The sequence below is a fragment of the Arachis hypogaea genome, chromosome 6 (genome assembly GCF_003086295.3).
Source record: "Arachis hypogaea cultivar Tifrunner chromosome 6, arahy.Tifrunner.gnm2.J5K5, whole genome shotgun sequence".
Lineage (NCBI taxonomy): Eukaryota > Viridiplantae > Streptophyta > Magnoliopsida > Fabales > Fabaceae > Arachis > Arachis hypogaea.
The window spans coordinates 55043467-55065265 of record NC_092041.1 but is presented as its reverse complement, the minus strand read 5'-3'; the positions used below and the strand labels follow the sequence as shown (position 1 = coordinate 55065265).

Sequence of the window (21799 nt, the reverse complement as noted above, 5' to 3'; positions counted from 1 at the left end):
TTTGATCATTCGGTCTCTTGATCATTCAGGGGGCTGGCCATTCGGCCATGCCTGAACCTTTCACTTATGTATTTTCAACGGTGGAGTTTCTGCACACCATAGATTAAGGGTGTGGAGCTCTGCTGTACCTCAAGTTTCAATACAATTACTACTACTTTCTATTCAGTTCTCTTTTATTCTTATTCCAAGATATACGTTGCACTTCAACTTGATGAATGTGATGATCCGTGACACTCATCATCATTCTCACCTATGAACGCGCGTGACTGACAATCACTTCCGTTCTACTCTAGGCCGGGCGCATATCTCTTAGATTGCCCAACAGAATCTTCGTGGTATAAGCTAGATAGATGGCGGCATTCATGAGGATCCAAAAAGTCTAAACCTTGTCTATGGTATTCGGAGTAAGATTCTGGGATTGATTGACTGTGACGAGCTTCAAACTCCTGAAGGCTGGGCGTGATGACAAACGCAAAAGAATCAAGGGATTCTATTCCAACCTGATTGAGAACCGACAGATGATTAGCCGTGCTGTGACAGAGCATAGGACCATTTTCACTGAGAGGATGGGATGTAGCCATTGACAACGGTGATGCCCTACATACAGCTTGCCATGGAAAGGAGTAATAAGGATTGGATGAATGTAATAAAAAAGTAGAGATACGAGAGGAGCACAGCATCTCCATACGCCTATCTGAAATTTCCACTATTGATTTACATAAGTATTTCTATCCCTTTTATTTTCTATTTATTATTTATTTTCGAAACCCATAACCATTTAATCTGCCTAACTGAGATTTACAAGGTAACCATAGCTTGCTTCATACCAACAATCTCTGTGGGATCGACCCTTACTCACGTAAGGTATTACTTGGATGACCCAGTACACTTGCTGGTTAAGTTGAACGGAGTTGTGGATAGAAAAAGCTTCTCTAACAGTACCTGGAACTCTTGTATCACAATTTCGTCCACCAAAGAGCTAACAGATTTAACATTCATAAACTCCACTATCAAAATTATGCACTGTTCAGGCATTCATTCAGAAGACAAAAAGTATTTCCACCACATATAAATAATTTTAATTTTTCTTATTAAAAACTCAAAAAAATATTACCTCCTTATTCTAAAAATCTGCTATTTTATTCATGTTTAATGATGATGAGAAAAATAAATTATAGCTTAATTGGAGATAAAATCAAAATAAAGATACTAATTATTACTACTCATATATAACTTCTAAGGTAAATTCCTAATAAGAACAATTATCACAGAGTTAAGGCTAAGATTAGGACTCAACAACCTTTATTCTGGGAGGTGGATGTTCCTTTAGTCTGTGGGGTGCTTGGCCCTTCAAGAGATAGCTTCTTGCGCTTCAGTTCCTTCAGTTCATGCCCTTGCTCTTCTTGTTCCCTAAGCAGTTTGCAAAGCATGATATTTTGAATTTGCTGTTCTTCCTTTAGTTGGTCCATAGCTTCTTGCAACTTGGTAACAGATGCTTCATGACACTCCCAGTATTCAATTTGAGGGATTTCTGGGAGGAACTCCTGTGCTTTCCTCTTGATGGGGTCGTCCTGCACTTGTTGTCCTTCCATTGACTTTTTGGTGATTGGTTGCTCAATTGAGATATACTCATTTACTCCCATCTTTACCCCAGCATCTTTACATAGCATAGATATTAAGCTTGGATAAGCCAATTTGGCATCTTTGGAGTTCTTGTTTGCAATTGTGTAAAGTTCACAAGAAATCAGCTGATGAACTTCCACTTCTTTTTCCAACATAATGCAATGGATCATTACTGCTCTTTTGATGGTGACTTCAGAGCGGTTACTAGTGGGCAGTATAGAACGCCCAATGAAGTCCAGCTAGCCTCTGGCAACTGGTTTGAGATCTCCTCTCTTAAGTTGGTTTGGGACACCCTTTGTGTTGGTTGTCCACTTGGTTCCAGGGAGGCATATGTCCTCTAGAATTTTGTCCAAGCTCTTATTTGTTCTCATCATTCTCCTATTAAAGGAGTCTGGGTCATCTTGCAGTTGAGGCAGCTTGAAGATATCTCTTATTTTGTTAGGGTGGAGGTAAACAATCTTCCCTCTGACCAGAGTTCAAAAGTCATAGAAGGCAGTTCCAGCTATTCTCTGCTTGTCTGTTTGCCACAGATTAGAGTACAATTCCTGAACCATGTTTCTTCCCACCTTTGTTTCAAGATTAGCTAGGATTTCCCAGCTCCTGTTTCGAATATGCTCTTGGATCTCCAGATATTCGTCTTCTTTCAGATCGAATTTAACTTCCGGGATCATTGACCTTAGACCCATTATTTTGTAGTAATGGTCTAAATGTTCTTTGGTTAAGAACTTCCCTTGATTCCAAAGTGGTTTTGGAATATTCTCTTTCTTGCCTCTTGGGGTGGTTTGTTTTCCCTTAGGAGCCATGATCTTAGTGGGTATTGGCTTAGTGATCACAGAAAAACACACCAAACTTAGAGGTTCGCTTGTCCTCAAGCAAAAGAAAAGAAAAGAGAGGGATAGAAGGAGAGCCAAGTTCGAATTATGGAGGAGATGAGGGAGGTCGAACGCAAATTTAAAGGGAAGGAGGGTGGGTTTTCGAAAGTTTTTGAAGAAGATAGGATAGAAGATATGATTTGTAAAAGATAAGTATGATAGGAAAAAGATGTATTTAAAATTGAAAAGATATGAAAGATATTTGAAAAAGATAAATCTGAATTTTGAAAAGATGATATGATGAGTTTAAAAAGATTTGAGAAGAATTTAAAAAGATTTGAAAAGAATTCAAAAAGATAAATGAGTTTTGAAAAAGGTTTGAAAAGATATTGAAGAAAAATTAAGAAATATGTTTAGGTTTAAAAAATTTTTGAAATTAAAGTTGAAAGATGAGAGTTTGTAACATGTTTATGCAAGAAATCATGAATTGAAACATGAAAAATGGAAAAAATTTGAAGTGAAAACGAAGTTACCTTCTTCCCACAATCCTGGCGTTAAACGCCCAACTGTTGCATGTTTTGGGCGTTTAACGCCCATCTGTAGCTTCTCCTGGGCGTTTAACGCCCAGCTGTAGCTTTTGGCTGGCGTTAAACGCTAGAAAATCCTTTATCACTAGGCATTTTTCTGAACGCCCAGGATGCTACAAATCAGGCTTTAAACGCCCAGAATGGTATCCATTCTGGCGTTTAACGCCCAAATGGCTATCCTTACTGGCGTTAAACACCCAGAAGATGCTTCTTTTGGGCGTTTAACGCCCAAAATAGCTTTTACTAGTGTTTTCGCACCAGTGAGCTTCTTTTTGCTGTTTTATCCTTTGAATCCTTTTGTAACTCTGTGAACTCATGCAATTGATACTTTACCTTGAAGATAATTAATATGAACTCATAAAATTATCATTTAATTAACAAATAAGCTTTGTTAATGGCTGGGTTGCCTACCAGCAAGCGCTTCTTTATTGTCTTTAGCTGGACTATTACTAAGCTTTAATCAAGTCTCAGTTTTGAGCATTCTTGCTCAAAATTGCTTTCAAGATAATGTTTGACTCTCTGTCCATTAACAATGAATTTTTTGTCAGAGTCATTATCCTGAAGATCTACATATCCATATGGTGACACACCTGTAATCACATATGGTCCTCTCCACCGAGATTTTAACTTTCCGAGGAATAATTTGAGCCTAGAGTTAAACAGCAGAACTTTCTACCTTGGCTCAAAGACTCTGGATGACAACTTCTTATCATGCCATCTTTTTGCTTTCTCTTTGTAAATTTTTACATTTTCGAAAGCATTAAGTCTGAATTCCTCTAGCTCATTTAACTGGAGCAATCATTTTTCTCCAGCTAACTTGGCATCAAGGTTTAGGAATCTGGTTGCCCAGTAGGCCTTGTGTTCTAGATCCACTGGCAATTGACAGGCTTTTCTATACACAAGCTGGTATGGAGAGGTCCCTATAGGAGTCTTGAATGTTGTTCTGTATGCCCACAAAGCATCATCCAAGCTTCTTGTGCAATCCCTTCAACGGTTAATCACAATTCGTTCTAGGATTCTTTTAAGTTCTCTATTAGAGACTTCAGCTTGCCCATTTGTCTGTAGATGATATGGAGTTGCTACCCTGTGGTTAACTGGTGAGCGGATAATTTATACGCTTTTTGGCATTGTTTTTAGGTAGTTTTTAGTAGAATCTAGCTACTTTTAGGGATGTTTTTATTAGTTTTTATGCAAAACTCACATTTCTAGATTTTACTATGAGTTTCTGTGTTTTTCTGTGATTTCAGGTATTTTCTGGCAGAAATTGAGGGACTTGAGCAAAAATCTGATAGGAGGTTGACAAAGGACTGCTGATGCTGTTGGGTTCTGACCTCTCTGTACTCAAAATGTATTTTCTGGAGCTGCAAGCTCCAAATGGTGCACTCTCAACTGCTTTGGAAAATAGACATCCAGGGCTTTCCAGCAATATATGATAGTCCATACTTCATTCAAGTTTACACGATGCAAACTGGCGTTCAATGCCAGTTCCATGCTGCATTCTGGAGTAAAACGCCAGAAACACGTCACAAATCAGAGTTAAACGCCAAAAACACGTTACAACTTGGCGTTTAAATCCAAGAGAAGCCTTTACACGTGTAAAGCTCAAGCTCAGCCCAAGCACACATCAAAGTGGGCCCCGGAAGTGGATTTCTGCACTTAGACTTATTTCTGTAAACCCTAGTAGCTGGTTTAGTATAAATAGAACTTTTTACTATTGTATTAAACGTCTTTGACCATATCTTTGATCAGTTTATGCGATCTTAGACATTGGTGGCAGGCCTCTCGGCCATACCTGGACCTTGTTCTTATGTATTTTCAATGGTGGAGTTTTTACACACCATAGATTAAGGTGTGGAGCTCTACTGTACCTCGAGAATTAATGCAAAGTACTACTATTGTTCTTATGTATTCTAATGAATGTGATGATTATGTGACGCTCATCATCATTCTCACCTATGAATGCGTGCCTGACAACCACATCCATTCTACAAGCAAATAAGCTAGAATGAGTATCTCTTGGGTTCTTTAACCAGAATCTTCGTGGTATAAGCTAGAATCTATTGGCAGCATTCTTGAGAATTCAGAAAGTCTAAACCTTGTCTGTGATATTCCGAGTAGGATTTAGGAATTGAATGACTGTGACGAGCTTCAAACTCGCCAGTGTTGGGTGTAGTGACAGACGCAAAAGGATCAATGGATCATATTCCAGCATGATCGAGAACCGACAGATGATTAGCCGTGCTGTGACAGAGCACCTGGACCATTTTCACTGAAAGGACGAACGGTAGCCATTGACAACGGTGATCCCCCAACATACAGCTTGCCATGGAAAGGAAATGCACGATTGGATGGAGACAACCGAAAAGCAGACGTTCAAAGAGCCATACAGCACCTTCATACGCTTATCTGAAATTCCCACCAATGAATTACATAAGTATCTTTATCTTTATTTCATGCTTTATTTATCTTTATATTCGAAAACTATTATAACCATTTGAATCAGCCTGACTGAGATTTACAAGATGACCATAGCTTGCTCCATACCAACAGTCTCCGTAGGATCGACCTTTACTCACGTAAAGTTTATTACTTGGACGACCCAGTGCACTTGCTGGTTAGTGATGTGAGGTTGTGAAGAAAGTGTTGAGATTATAAACGCGCATACCAAGTTGAGCACCATTGTTAGAGATCACAATTTCATGCACCACTAACTCCATATCGAACCATAGCAGAGTAAGCTGTTTATTGCAGAAATGAGTGCCCCCATCACTGATTAGTAGTCTAGGGACACCAAATCTGCTAAAGATATATTTTTGGAGGAATTTCAGCACTGTCTTAGTATCATTAGTGGGTGTTGCAATAGCCTCCACCCATTTGGATACATAATCCACTGCCACCAGAATATAAGTGTTTGAGTATGACGGTGGGAAAGGCCCCATGAAGTCAATACCCCATACATCAAATAACTCAATCTCCAAGATCCCTTGTTTGAGGCATGGCATAACTGTGAGGCAAATTGCTAGATCTTTGGCAACTGTCACAATTACGTACAAACTCTCGGGAGTCTTTATAGAGAGTAGGCCAGTAGAAGCCACATTGGAGGACTCTTGTGGCTGTTCGCTTACTTCTAAAATGTCCTCCATACTGTGATCCATAGCAATGACAGAGGATCTTCTGCGCTTCTTCTTTAGGCACACATCTACGGATTATTCCGTCTGCACATCTCTTGAAGAGATATGGTTCATCCCACAGATAGTACTTTGCATCCGAGATCAATTTCTTTGATTGCTGCCTACTATACTCTTTGGGTATGAATTTCACAGCCTTGTAGTTTGCAATGTCAGCAAACCATGGTACTTCCTAGATGGCAAAGAGTTGCTCATCCGGAAAGGTTTCAGAAATCTCAATAAGAGGGATGGATGCCTCTTCTACTGGTTCTATTCGGGACAGGTGATCTGCTACTTGGTTCTCTGTCCCTTTTTTGTCTATTATTTCTATATCAAACTCTTGAAAAAGCAACACCCATCTTATGAGTCTGGGTTTTGAATTCTGCTTTGTGAGTATATATTTAAGAGCAGCATGGTCAATGTACACAGTCACTTTTGATCCTTCTAAATAAGATCTGAACTTGTCAATGGTGTAAACCACTGCAAGTAACTCTTTTTCTGTGGTCATGTAGTTCTTCTGTGCGTCATTTAAAACACGACTGGCATAATAAATGATGTGCAGAAGCTTGTCATGCCTTTGTCCCAACACTGCACCAATGGCATGGTCACTGGCATCATACATTAGTTCAAATGGTAATGTCCAGTCTGGTGCAGAGATGACTGGTGCTGTGACCAGCTTAGCTTTCAGAGTCTCAAACACCTGCAGACACTCCTTATCAAAGATAAATGGCGTGTTAGCAACTAGCAGATTACTCAGAGGTTTTGCAATTTTTGAAAAATCTTTTATAAACCTCCTATAGAATCCTGCATGCCCCAGAAAGCTTCTGATTGCTTTAACATTGGTAGGTGGTGGTAATTTTTCAATTACATCCACCTTAGCTTGATCCACCTCTATTTCTTTGTTCAAAATTTTGTGCCCAAGGATGATTCCTTCAGTCACCATAAAGTGACATTTTTCCCAGTTTAAAACGAGGTTAGTCTCTTAGCACCTTTTTAGAAGAAGTGCTAGACGGTAAAGACAGAAGCTGAATGAGTCTCCAAATACTGAGAAGTCGTCCATGAAGACTTCCAGAAACTTTTCCACCATATCAAAGAAAATAGAGAGCATGCACCTCTGAAAGGTTGCAGGTGCATTACATAGACCAAATGGCTCACCCAGGGGCTATTAGAAATAGGATAAATAATCCCAGCCTCTAGTAATTTAGTGACCTCCTTCTGCACCACCTCCTTTATAGCTAGATTCACCCGCCTCTGTGGTTAAACCACTGGCTTAGCATCATCCTCCAATAGGATCTTGTGCATGCATCTGGCTGAGCTAATGCCCTTAAGATCACTGATGAACCACCCAAGAGCTGTCTTGTGTGTCCTTAGCACTTGAATTAGTGCTTCCTCTTCCTGTGGCTCTAATGCAGAGCTTATGATTATAGGAAAAGTGTCACCTTCTCCCAGAAATGCATATTTCAGGGATGGTGGCAATAGTTTGAGCTCGGGTTTAGGAGGTTTCTCCTCTTCCTGAGGGGTTTTCAGAGGTTCTATTATTCTCTCTGATTCCTCCAGATCAAGCTGAACATCTTTAAAGATATTCTCTAACTCTAACTCGAGACTCTCATCTATATTGATCTCCTCTACTAGGGAGTCAATAACATCAACGCTTATACAGTCATTTGATATGTCTGGATGCTTCATTGCTTTAACAGCGTTCATCCTGAACTCATCCTCATTTACTCTCAGGGTCACTTCCCCTTTTTCGACATCAATGAGGGTTCGTCCACTTGCTAGGAAAGGTCTTCCTAGGATGAGAGTGCACTCTTGTGCTCCTCCATCTCCAGCACTACAAAATCAGTGGGGAATGCAAATGGCCCAACTGTGACAATAACATCCTCAACCATGCCTGATGGGTATTTAATGGAGCCATCAGCAAGTTGAAGACAGATCCTGGTTGGTTTGACTTCTTCTGCCAAGCCAAGCTTTCTGATAGTGGATGCAGGTACTAGGTTGATACTTTTCCCAAGATCACATAGAGCTGTCTTGGTACAAGTGCCCTCTAATGTGCATGGTATCATAAAGCTTCCAGGATCTTTAAGCTTCTCTGGTAAGCTTTTCAGAATGACTGCACTGTATTCTTCAGTGTGGTAAACTTTTTCAGTTTCTCTCCAATCCTTCTTATGACTTAAGATCTCTTTCATGAACTTAGCATAAGAGGGTATTTGCTCAAGTGCCACTGCAAATGGAATCTTTATTTCAAGAGTCCTGAGATAGTCTGCAAAGCGGGCAAATTGCTTATCCTGTTCTGCTTGGCGGAGTTTCTGGGGATAAGGCATTTTGGCTTTGTATTCCTCAACCTTAGTTACTGCAGGTTTATTTCCTACAAAGGTGGTTGAAGAAGCCTTTTTAGAGGGGTTGCTATCATCACTTGTATGTGTTTGATCCCTCACTGGCGTTTGAATGCTAGGGTTGGAAGCTGGATTGGCATTGGACGCCAACCCCTTACCTGTTTTTGGCGTTTGAACGCCAAAACTGAGCTTCCATTGGGCGTTTAATGCCAATTCCTTGCCTATTTTTGGCGTTTGAACGCCAGAACTGAGCATGGGTTAGGCGTTTAATGCCAGCTTTTCACCCTTTTCTGGCGTTTGAATGCCAGAACTATTCCTCTCTGGGCTCTTACTGTCCTCAGAGGGATTTTGGGTAGCAATTTGTTCATTTCTTGGCTTCCTGCTGCTTTGAAGTGAGGTATTTAATGTTTTCCCACTTCTTAATTGAACTGCTTGGCACTCTTCTGTTATTTGTTTTGATAACTGCTGTTTTATTTGCTTTAACTGTACTTCAATATTCATATTAGCAATTCTCGTGTCTTGTAGTATCTCCTTGAATTCGGCTAGCTGGTTTGTTAGAAAATCTAATTGCTGATTGAATTCAGTGACTTTTTTGCAGGACTAAGTTCAACAGTTACTGTTTTAGCCTCTTCTTTCATGGAAGACTCACTTCTTAAGTACAAATGCTGATTTTTGGCAACTGTATCAATGAGCTCTTGAGCCTATTCAATTGTCTTTCTCATGTGTATAGATCCACCAGCTGAGTAGTCTAGAGATATTTGAGCCTTTTCTATAAGCCCATAGTAGAAGATGTCTAACTCCACCCACTCTGAAAACATTTCAGAGGGGCATTTCCTTAGCATCTCTCTGTATCTCTCCCAGGCATCATAAAGAGATTCATTATCTCCTTGTTTAAAGCCTTGGATGTCCAGCCTTAGCTGTGTCATCCGTATTGGAGGGAAATATTGATTCAGAAATTTTTCTGACAGCTATTTCTATGTCTTTATGCTTGTTGTGGGTTGGTTATTTAACCACCTCTTAGCTTTATCTTTTACAGCAAACAGAAACAGTAATAATCTGTAGACATTCTAATCTACCTCCTTATCACATATTGTGTCAGTAATTTGTAAGAATTGTGCCAGAAACTCAGTAAGTTCTTCCTGTGGAAGACCAGAATACTGACAATTTTGCTACACCATGATAATGAGCTAAGGGTTTAGCTCAAAGTTACTAGCTTTAATGGGGGGTATACAGATACTACCCCCATATGAAGCAATGGTGGGGTTGGCATATGACCCCAGAGTCCTACTGGAAATCACAATTCTTCACAACTTCGCACAACTAACCTGCAAGTGCACTGGGTCGTCCAAATAATACCTTACGTGAGTAAGGGTCGATCCCACGGAGATTGTTGGCTTGAAACAAGTTATGGTTATCTTGTAACTCTTAGTCAGGATATCAATTATAATTATCAGTTGACTTGCAAATGAACAAAAGAGCATGAAATAAATACTTGTTATGCAGTAATGGAGAATATGTTGGAGTTTTGGAGATGCTTTGTCTTCTGAATCTCTGCTTTCTTCCTGTCTTTGTCTTCACACACGCAAGTTCCCTCCCATGGCAAGCTGTATGTTTGGTGGGTCACCGTTGTCAATGGCTACCATCCATTCTCTCAGTGAAAATGGTCCAGGTGCGCTGTCACCGCACGACTAATCATCTGTCGGTTCTCACTCATGTTGGAATAGGATCCATCGATCCTTTTGCGTCTGTCACACGCCCAACATTTATAAGTTTGAAGCTCGTCACAGTCATTCCTTCCCGGATCCTACTCGGAATACCATAGACAAGGTTTAGACTTTTCGGATCTCAAGGATGCTGCCCATGGATTCTAGCTTATACCACGAAGACTCTAGTCTCATGGATCTGAATGCTCTGTTGTCAAGAGAGGCAATCAGACTTGTGAGCCAGGAACACAAGAGATACTTATTCAATCTAATGTAGAACCGAAGTGGTTGTCAGGCATGTGTTCATAGGTTGAGAATGGTGATAAGTGTCACGGATCATCACATTCATCACGGTTAAGTACGAATAAATATCTTAGATAGAAACAAGCGTGTTTGAATGGAAAACAGAAGTAATTGCATTAATTCATCGAGACACAGCAGAGTTCCTTACCCCCAACAATGGGGTTTAGAGACTCATGCCGTCAGAAATACAAAGTTCAGATCTAAAATGTTATGAGGTACAGAATAAATCTCTAAAAGTTGTTTAAATACTAAACTAGTAACCTAGGTTTACAGAAAATGAGTAAACTAAGATAGATAGTGCAGAAATTCACTTCCGGGGCCCACTTGGTGTGTGCTGGGGCTGAGACTTGAGCTTTCCACGTGCCTAGGCTATTTCTGGAGTTAAAAGCCAGGTTGTAACCTGTTTCTGGCATTTTACTCCAACTCTAACGTGTTTCTGGCATTTTACGCCAGAATGAGACATAGAACTGGCCTTGAACACCAGTTTACTTCATCTATCTTTGAGCAAAGTATGGATTATTATATGTTTCTGGAAAGCCCTGGATGTCTACTTTTCAACGCAATTAAGAGCGCTCGAATTGGACTTTTGTAGCTCTAGAAAATCCATTTCGTGTGCAGGGAGGTCAGAATCCAACATCATCAGCAATCCTTTTTCAGCCTGAATTAGATTTTTACTCAGATCCTTCAATTTCAGCCAAAAAATACCTGAAATCACAGAAAAACACACAAACTCATAGTAAAGTCCAGAAATATGAATTTTGCCTAAAAACGAATAGAAATATACTAAAAACTAACTAAAACATACTAAAAACTACATGAAATTACCCCCAAAAAGCATATAAAATATCCGCTCATCACTCACTTTTGTCAACAATTCCATCCTTACTCCCCATTACCTCCTCTTCATCTTCTACCTCCTCATTGTTTGTCTCCTCACTCAACCTTGCGGGAATAGCCACATTCCTATTCAATTTAGTACCACTCCTAAGAGTGATGGCATTTATGCTTCCTTTAGGATTGGGTTGAGGTTGGGCGGGCAAACTACTTGAGGTTGAAGCTTCTTGGGTGCTTTGTGTAGTTTGAGGAGGGAGAGTTAGGCGAGTAAGGGCTTCAGCTATTGTAGCCATATATGCATCTTGTTTCTTATGGAACTCACTTTGTTCTTGCATGAAGGTATGGATTGTGTCATTCATGTGGGATTGATTAGAGGGAAGGGCTTGGTTAACTTGAGAAGGATTGGGTCTACTATTTGGATGTTGGTACTTTACTTAAGATGGAGATTGTGGGGGTTGTTGGTATGGTTGTTGGTATTGTGGTTGCCCTTGTGGGTGTTGATGATAGTAGACTTGTGCATTTTGGTTGGGTTGAGCTTGGGGAGCTTGATTCCACCTTTGGTTTGAGTTATCTCTCTACCCTTGGTCTTGATTACCTCCATGTGGGTAGGGTCCTTGGTTGTAATTGGTTCTTTGTGGGTTGGGGTTAGCAACCGCCAATGTAGTGTCCTCTGATGACAAGTCATCATATACCTATTTTTCAATGTTTTTTCATACAAGAAATTGATGATTAGTGCTTAAATATTGCATTCTTTTGTGCTTAATTAGAATATTTCCTTGATCTTTTAAATTTATAAATCTTGTAGGAAATAAGAAGAAAAAGAAGCAAAGAAGCACAAAATAAGCTAAAAAGGAGAAAAAGAGCTTTAAGGCACACTTTAAAGTTAGGCCACGCTTTTAAAAGCGTGGCTCATGACCAAATCAAAGAAGGAAGCAACCAGCACGCACATTGCCCTGCTCTTGCCAAGGGCAGGGCAATATCGTGATGAAACAAAGTGAGGTTGGAAGCAAATTTACGCTAAGTTAAAATCTGGGCGCTCACAGCATGACCATGCCTACTTCAAAGGGGGTATAGCTTAAGCTACAGACGTCCAATTGATGTGCTTTCAGTTGCGTTAGAAAGCTGACATTTAGAGCTTTCCAACAATATATAGCAATTCATATTTGGCGTAGAATTGAGGCATGAGTGAAAGGCATCTTTAAGGGCAAAAAATAAGCGAAAATAAACCAAAGTGCTTCCACCAAGGCTCGAATAGGGAGACACAAGGAAACCAAGGAAGTCTGCTCTCAAGGAGAGCAGAGTGCTCTCTTGGAGAGCAATGTCGTGCTCTTTCCCAAAGAAAATGCAAGGAAATTGGGCAATAATGCAACCTCCAAGGTTCGAACACAAGACCTCCAAGGAAGTAAAGGCTTAGGCGCTACTCCTTTGCGCACACAAGCGCATCACAGCACGGGAAGAGGCAAGGCGTGCACAAGACACCACTGCCCCGCTCTCCACAAGGGCAGGGCAATCTCCTGGTGCCTCTCCAAGCCTTGGCACACAAATTGGATCCCCATACAAAGCCTCACTGCTCTACTCTCCACAAGAGCAGAGCAGCCTCCTGGGAGCAAACACTCATGGGCCAAAATTCAACCAAAATTCCATTTAAATTCAATTCCTCTCCAAATTGAATCAAGGCCAACCAAGCCCATTTCTCCTCAAATCCAAAGCAAGCAAAGCCCACATCATCACTCAAAGGCACATGGATCAATTAGATTAGGATTTTCATTTTAATTGTAATTTGTTTTAATTTCATTTTTATTTTCACTTTGTAAAGCCTATATAAAGGAATAGTAGTAGTAGTAGAGAGCTCTCTCTTTTAATTTTCCTTTATGTTTGAATTTTGGATTGAGATTGAAAGGAATTCAGTTTTCATTCTCCATCTGCAACATCTCTGCTTTGTTCTTCTGCATAATTCAAGAAATTAAGGATTTGAATCAAAACTCTCTTACTGCTTTCATCTCTCTTTCTTCTTCAATTTGCTTTCTACTTTGATCATGGAAGGAATTGAGATCTAGACTTGTTTTCTAGTCTCATTGATTCCCTGAGATCTTGTCTCTTTAAATTTCACAATCGAGCTGAGTTATATTCTGTGTTGCTTCTTCAAGAAATTTTGCCTTGTTGGTTACATCTGCTGCTTTTATTTCATCTGCATTTTTACCTTTCTGTTCCTATTGCTTCCAATTTACTTTTAAGCAATTTAATCTCCCTGCAATTGTTCTACGCTTTGCTTTACTACTCTCTTTAATTTCCAACACCCTAGCCCCCTTTACATTTGATGCAATTTACTTTTCTTGCAATTTAAGTTTCAGCTATTTTACTTTCTTGTTATTTAAGTTACTTGCAACTTTACTTTCTGCATCTTTAAGATTTCTGGAAATTTACTTTCTGTCGGCTACATTTCAGACAATTCCCTCCATGTTAGCTTGACTAAACTAATCACCCACTAAAGTTGCTTGATCCATCAATCCCTGTAGGATCGACCTCACTCTAAGTGAGTTATTACTACTTGATGCGACCCGGTATACTTGCCGGTTAGATCTATGTGTTTGGAAATTCATTTTTTCGCAAAAACACCATTAAATTTTTGCCGCCGTTGCCGGGGATTGATTAGATCAACAATGATTAAGTTGGTGAGAAGTTTAGATCAAGCATTTTTTTATTTTTGTTCTCTGTTCTAAGTTGAAACCAAGGTGTTTGTGTTTTTGCCTCACTAAGCAAAACTCATTTCTGATATGAGTAATTTCAATTTTCATTGGTGTTGTGTTTTACAAAATTCAAATAAAGTTAAACTCATCTTGCGATCAAACAAATTTTCTGGGATATCACTCACCATCACAAATCTCTAATGGTGGTTGGGAATATCACCAAGAATTTACAGATTCTAAGCACTCCAATCCATGGAGATGCACTTCAAAGCCACAAGATGAACAAGATAGTCATATGGGATATTTCTAACCACCACAAAATGATTCAAGTCATTATTCTAATGGTGATTGGGAGTATCACCAAGAATTAAAGGAGTATGAATAATCAAGTGAAATGAAACATTTCCCAGAGCCACAAAGTGACTTGTACTGTGATGGCACATACACAAATGATGGCTGGGAAGGGAAATGCAATGATTCACATTCTAATTATTTAAGAACATTATCACTTGATTGTGCTGCCAGAGCATACTCGGAAGATTGTTCCTCTCTGCCACAAAATAATCAACACTGTGATGAATTCAATAATCAAACAAATTGTGGGTGGGAGGATCAAAACCAAGCAGCATTCAACAGTTCATACTTCACCTATCAAGAGCCATCATCACTAGAGCAAATCTTCAATTCACTCATACAAAATTGCCCAACCTCACCTTCTATTTCTACATTTGACAATTCTTTATCACCTAAATATGTCTCAACACAAACTTCCACGAGGCAAAGATTCTCAGAGCTTGAGTCCATGTTCAACAGAATTATAGAGGAATAACAACAATCCTGGAGAGAATGAGAAATCCTTTTTCAAGAGACAGATGAGCAATGGAGAACACAGAGAAACGCTTAGAACTACTAAGCAAGAAAAATAAAGACCAATTGATGGATGTGAAGGAGAAAGTGGAAGAGCAAGATGAAGGGGCCACTGTATCAAGTGAAATTGCAAAGAAGGAAGAGGTGGTGGAAACATTTGAACCTAAAACTGCACTTGAGATGACAAGAGAACCTGAACACTTACAACCTCCTCAAACTCCCCTGGACCAAAGATGCTCAACACTGATCGAAAAATATGAAGAGGAGATGAAGAAATGTTTGGAAGATCAACAAACCTCCTCAATGAAAAAGCTATTAAGTCAAATGTTGAGTGCAAGGGAGGAAGTGGAAGAGCAAGAAAGTGAGAAAGACAACCAAAGAATTCCAAACTCAAGTGAAGCAGAGAAGTACATAGAGGAAAAGCTCATGGAACCACCAATTCAAAAGGCTCTAGATGAATACAAAACTCCAATAATCACACAGCAACCAAGTCTTGAATCCAAAGAAGTGAAGGCAATTGACAAAAGCACCAAGAAGAGGATTGTGACCAAGATATCAAGGACAACATTCAAGAAAAGGTCAACTGCAAACAATCCTCTCCCTGATCAAGCAAGCAAGCTCAATCAAGCCAATTTCAAAAGAAAGCTTGCTGAAAGGAGACCAAGACAGGGGACAATAGTTGAAACTTCTCCTTCCTTGAAGTCATTCCTCTTAACAAATTGGAAGAAGAGGAAGAAAGTGAAGAACAGGTAGACAGTAGGTACATTTCTTCTCTTTGCTTTGTTTAAATTCAATAAAGTGGCATATGGTTACATTCTAAGTTTGGTGTTGCCCTGCAACAATTTGTTTTCAATCCATTTGAATGATTGCATCAATTTTACATGAAAGTGTCACACTAAGATTCTAAGTTTGGTGTTCCACTTATTTTCTATGCAATTTATTCAAGCAACACTACTTGTTTGCATAATCATAATTCCTCTGCAATTTTATTTTTTCTCTTTTGGTTTAACATTTCAGTTTCCTTTTTGTTTTATTACTTGTTTTTAATGCTTTCTTTTGTTAACTATGTTTGTTAATACATCACCAAAAGAGCTTTATTCATGACAAGATTCTTGGCTTGGTGATTATATTTAACATACAACAGTTTCATTTAGTCTTATTTCAAATAAAATGGACATAGGATTGCATTCTAAGTTTGGTGTTGCTATGCAACAAAATTTGGTTCCTAAATACTTGCATTAATTTCAAGTGAAAGTGTCACACTAAATTTGGTGTGCCACTTATCTTTTATGCAATGTATTGTGCTCACCTTCTTATGTTTGCAATCAAAATGTCTTTGTCTCTGGTGCCTTGATTGTTATCTTTCATTTTGCTTGCTTAAAACACATGTGCTACTAACATTTCATTGTGTAAGACATTCATGATTCATCTTAGCCCCATAGCCATTGTTCTAATCGTTGCTTGAGGATGATCAAGCATTATGAGTTTGGCAAGGGAAAGAGGAAGAATAGAGGAAAAAGGACAACGATAATGAAGATGAACTACAAGGTTGTAGAGTTCCTTTTCTTCTCATTTGTTTCGAGCACTTAAATTGCATGATTGTCTTCATCTTTTCTGTTTATATGTGTGTATGAATAAAGAATAGCTTGAATCCTGATTTGTAATATGTTGCTGTAGCATTATAACTACCAACTTGAATTCTGTGAATTCAAAAGCAGTAAAGTATCATGATCATAAACAAACAAGGCATTAAAGAAGAATTTAGCATGTGCATACAAGTATTGGAAAGCTAGTATGTTTGATTGTTGCTCAATTGCATTAGATTTTATTTAATTGAAGTTTTTATCTAGGACATTTTGTGAAATCTTTTAAAATCATGAAAACCTTGAAAAAAGAAGTAAATGCAAAAAAGGGCAAGAAAAGGAAAAGGGAAAGAATGAGAAAGCTGAATGCTCTGAGTACCAATGGCAATTTATTTGCTAAGTACTTGTGGTGTTTATGTATCAAGCCAAATGCTTGAAAATAAAACACTTAGAAGTCAAGGCTAGGTTCAAGTGCAAAAGCACTCCCTCAAAGCTCAAGGCTCTGAGCATCAATGATTAGAGAGTTAAGAAAAGAAACAAATGAGCTTAATGAAGTCCTCTAAATAAATGCTTGTGGTGCTTATGTATCAAGTGGTAATACTTGAAAACAAAGCATTTATAAGTCGTAGCTTTGTTATCAACTCATGGGGCAAAGCACCCAAAAGGAGAAGCTAATAAGAAAAACAAAAGCTTGTTTCAAGGAAGAAATATAAGAGAAGTATTTCATAAAATGAGCTAGATAGAAGCATCAATCATTTACATTTCTTTTGTGATTGTAGCATGCTTAGAAAACTAGCTAACCATGAACATTGAGTTGCTATTCTTCTTACCTTGGATTGTCAATCTTTATTGCATGATTCTTTTCTTGCTTAGGGACAAGCAAGGTTTAAGTTTGGTGTTGTGATGACAAGTCATCATATACCTATTTTTCAATGCTTTTTCATACAAGAAATTGATGATTAGTGCTTAAATATTGCATTCTTTTGTGCTTAATTAGAATATTTCCTTGATCTTTTAAATTTATAAATGTTGTAGGAAATAAGAAGAAAAAGAAGCAAAGAAGCACAAAATAAGCTAAAAAGGAGAAAAAAGAGCTTTGGGGCACACTTTGAAGTTGGAGCACACTTTGGAGCCTTAGGCCACGCTTTTAAAAGCATGGCCCATGACCAAATCAAAGAAAGAAGCAACCAGCACGCACATTGCCCTGCTCTTGCCAAGGGCAGGGCAATATCGTGATGAAACAAAGTGAGGTTGGAAGCAAACTTTCGCTAAGTTAAAATCTGGGCGCTCACAGCATGATCATGCCTACTTCAAAGGGGTATAAGTTGAGCTACAGACGTCAAATTGATGTGCTTCCAGTTGCGTTGGAAAGCTGACATTTAGAGCTTTCCAACGATATATAGAAATCCATATTTGGCGTAGAATTAAGGCATGAGTGAAAGGAATCTTTAAGGGCCAAAAATAAGCAAAAATAAACCAAAGTGCTTCCACCAAGGCTCGAAGAGGGAGACACAAGGAAACCAAGGAAGTCTGCTCTCAAGGAGAGCAGAGTGTTCTCTTGGGTAGTGTTTGGTGGAGAGACAGAGACGGAAAGACTGATATTGAGAGACAGAGACTAAGAGACAGGGATTGAAATAAATCTCAGTATTCTGTTTGGTGTAAAATGGGAGACAGGAATTGAAACAAGAATGAAACTCTAATTTAATTTGCACAAAGGATAAAATTGAAATTAATTAATTGAAATGAAAGTATTTTAGGTATAAAATGTAATTAAAGTTTCAGTCTCCATCTCTAAAAATTTCAGTCCTCTGTGTCCCTACTTTTTGGAAGTACTGAAATACTGAAATTTTAGAGACAGAGACAGAAATTTTAGTACCAGTATCTAAACTAACAAACACGATACTGAGTCTCAGTCTCTCAGTCTCTGTCTCAGTACCTCAAAACAAACGCTACCTTGGAGAGCAGTGTCGTGCTCTCTCCCAAAGAAAATGCAAGGAAATTGGGCAAGAATGCAACCTCCAAGGTTTGAACACAAGACCTCCAAGGAAGTAAAGGCTTAGGCGCTACTCCTTGGCACACACAAGCGCATCACAGTACGGGCAGAGGCAAGGCGCACACAAGACACCACTACCCCACTCTCCACAAGGGAAGGGCAATCCCCTGGTGCCTCTCCAAGCCTTGGCATGAAAATTGGATCCCCATACAAAGCCTCACTGCTCTGCTCTCCACAAGAGCAGAGCAGCTTCCTGGGAGAAAACACTCATGGGGCAAAATTTAGCCAAAATTTCATTTAAATTCAATTCCTCTCCAAATTGAATCAAGGCCAACCAAACCCATTTCTCCTCAAATCCAAAGCAAGTAAAGCCCACATCATCACTCAAAGGCACATGGATCAATTAGATTAAGATTTTCATTTTAATTGTAATTTGTTTTAATTTCATTTTTATTTTCACTTTGTAAAGCCTATATAAAGGCATCAATTCCATCTCATTAGGGAGAGAAGGCTAGCTCCACTAGGGAGCATAAGGAGTAGTAGTAGAGAGCTCTCTCTTTTAATTTTCCTTTCTATTTGAGTTTTGGATTGAGATTGAAAGGAATTCTGTTTTCATTCTTCATCTATAACATCTCTGCCTTGTTCTTCTGCATATTTCATGAAATTAAGGATTTGAATCAAAACTCTCTTACTGCTTTCATCTTTCTTTCTTCTTCAATCTGCTTTCTACTTTGATAAAGGAAGGAATTGACATCTAGACTTGTTTTCTAGTCTCATTGATTCCCTGAGATCTTGTTTCTTTAAATTTCACAATCGAGCTGAGTTACATTCTGTGTTGCTTCTTCAAGAAATTTTGCCTTGCTGTTTACATCTGCATTTTTACCTTTCTGTTCCTATTGCTTCCAATTTACTTTTAAGCAATTTAATATCCCTGCAATTGTTCTACGCTTTGCTTTACTGCTCTCTTTAATTTCCAGCACCCTAGCCCCCTTTACATTTGATGCAATTTACTTTTCTTACAATTTAAGTTTCAGCTATTTTACTTTCTTGTTATTTAAGTTACTTGCAACTTTACTTTCTGCATCTTTAAGATTTCTGCAAATTTACTTTCTGTCGGCTACATTTCACACAATTCCCTCCATGTTAGCTTGACTAAACTAATCACCCAATAAAGTTGCTTGATCCATCAATCCCTGTGGGATCGACCTCACTCTAAGTGAGTTATTACTACTTGATGCGACCCGGTATACTTGCCGGTTAGATCTATGTGTTTGGAAATTCATTTTTCCGCAAAAACACCATCATCCTCTTGGATTTGAGGGCACTCATCGGTGTAATGAGTGGTACAAGCACAAACACCACATATCCTTGGTGGTCCTTTGACCCTAGGAGGTTGGGGTGGAGCATTTGTCAAAGCTTGAGGGATTTGTTGCCCTTGAGTGATTTGCCACAACAAAATTATCATCTCACCAAGGGTCTTTGTCAATATTGCGTCTCCAGAGGGAGAAACTTCACTCACTGCTTTTGGTGTTGGACTTCTAGCCTTTAAGTGTTGAGTTGAATCTGCTAAGTCCGATATAACTTCCCATGCTTCTACTGCGGTCTTGTTTTTGTTCAATGATCCTCCACTCGCGGCATCCAAGAGAAGCTTATCTTCGTGGTGCATTCCTTGACAAAAATAACTGACCAGAACCAACTCATCTATCCGGTGGTGAGGACAAGCTTGTAGCAACTTCTTAAATCTTTCCCAATACTCATACAAAGTCTCCCCATCCTTTTGTACAATGTAAGAGATCTGTCTTCGCAACTTGTCTGTTTTCTGATGAGGGTAAAACTTGTCCAAAAATTATTTTCTCAACAAGTTTCAATTAGATCTAACTTCACCCGACTGAGTATAAAACCACTTCTTTATTTTTCCCTCCAAAGAGAAAGGGAAAGCAAAGACCAACACCATATTTTCATCCGCTCCATGTCTCCTTGTAGTTGCACATACAAGTTGGAAATCCTTAAAGTGCTTCAGAGGATCTTCCCCAGGTAATCCATTTTACTTAGGGAGCAAATTGATCGTGCCGGACTTAAGCTCAAAATTCGGGTCCAAGGCCAGATACAGAATTTGAAGCGGTTGCGAGTCAAGATCGGGGGCTCCAGATTCTTTCAAAGTAATCCTTTGCGGAGAGTCCGCCATGACAGTGTCACCTGAGTTACTCAAAGATAATTCAGTACTCCCCACAAATGAATATAGAGTCTTCTCGTTGATCAGAGAATGAGAATCACGGATGGTTGGTGATAGTGAATGGGAGTGATCCTCAAGGGCACCCGATTTACTATGCACAAAAGCTAACCGGCGCCGAGCTTGCCTTATACGAGTTAAAGTTCTTTTGATTTCTAAGTCAAAAGTGGCCAAGCTCGGGTCTGGAACCGACGGTGTCATTCAACTGAGGAGGCAATAAAAGCATGCAATTATGAAAGGCAAAACAGAACAAAGAAGAAAAATAAGCAAGTAAACAAGAACTAATTTAGCGATCTATAACTACCTAGACTAAATAAAGAGGAAAAATAGTATCTACAATTAATGCCAAGTAGCAAACCAAAAATTAAGTATTTACACTATTCACATATTCACACAACGAAAATCATGGCACTCATTGCACTTAAAGTAAACTTCCCCGGCAACGGCGCCAAAAATTTGATGTGCGAGAGAAGTGTCGTCGGTTTAAAATTAATCAAAATAAGAATCACTTTGTTAGTAGAATAGTCCAAACTAACGATGAACTCTCACAATCAAATTTAGTTCAAAAGGGTAGTCACAATCAAAACAAAATAACCAGGAGTTTGAAGTCCCGGGTCGTCTCCCGAGGAAGCACTAAAGAGGCAATGAGTGTGCAAATTCTGGTTGTAGAAATCAAGGGGTTTTCAACGAAGAAATAAACATATAAAGCAATAAAAGAACATGCAAATTATAATGATTGAACTAATGAAGAAATTAAAGAACCGACTATGTAATATGAACAAGTAAAGTATAAAAGAAATTAACATGGCAATGTATGAAAGGTTAAAAACTTAAAAAGAGGTTTTGGCTTGGAGTGAGCTAAGGATCCTTTCCTTGTTGGAACCACAACTATGACAATTGTGTTGGATTAGTCTCACTTGATCAACCTTTACATCAGAGGTAACTTAAATGAGCATAAGTGTTCTTAACCCACAAATTCTAAATTGCTTGCTAATTGCCTTAGCAACAAATTAGTGTTAGTGGGAACATGAACAATTAACAACCCAAGAAATGACACTAAATGTTGGACATTCCAAC

General features: G+C 38.9%; 1 non-coding gene across 1 annotated transcript; it reads left to right on the top strand.

Annotated features, from left to right (window-relative positions):
- Positions 1–20195: 20195 nt before the first annotated feature.
- On the top strand, positions 20196–20302 carry LOC112700323 (small nucleolar RNA R71). Its single transcript, XR_003153232.1, has one exon. It is a non-coding gene; the product is annotated as a small nucleolar RNA R71 (small nucleolar RNA).
- Positions 20303–21799: the final 1497 nt, after the last annotated feature.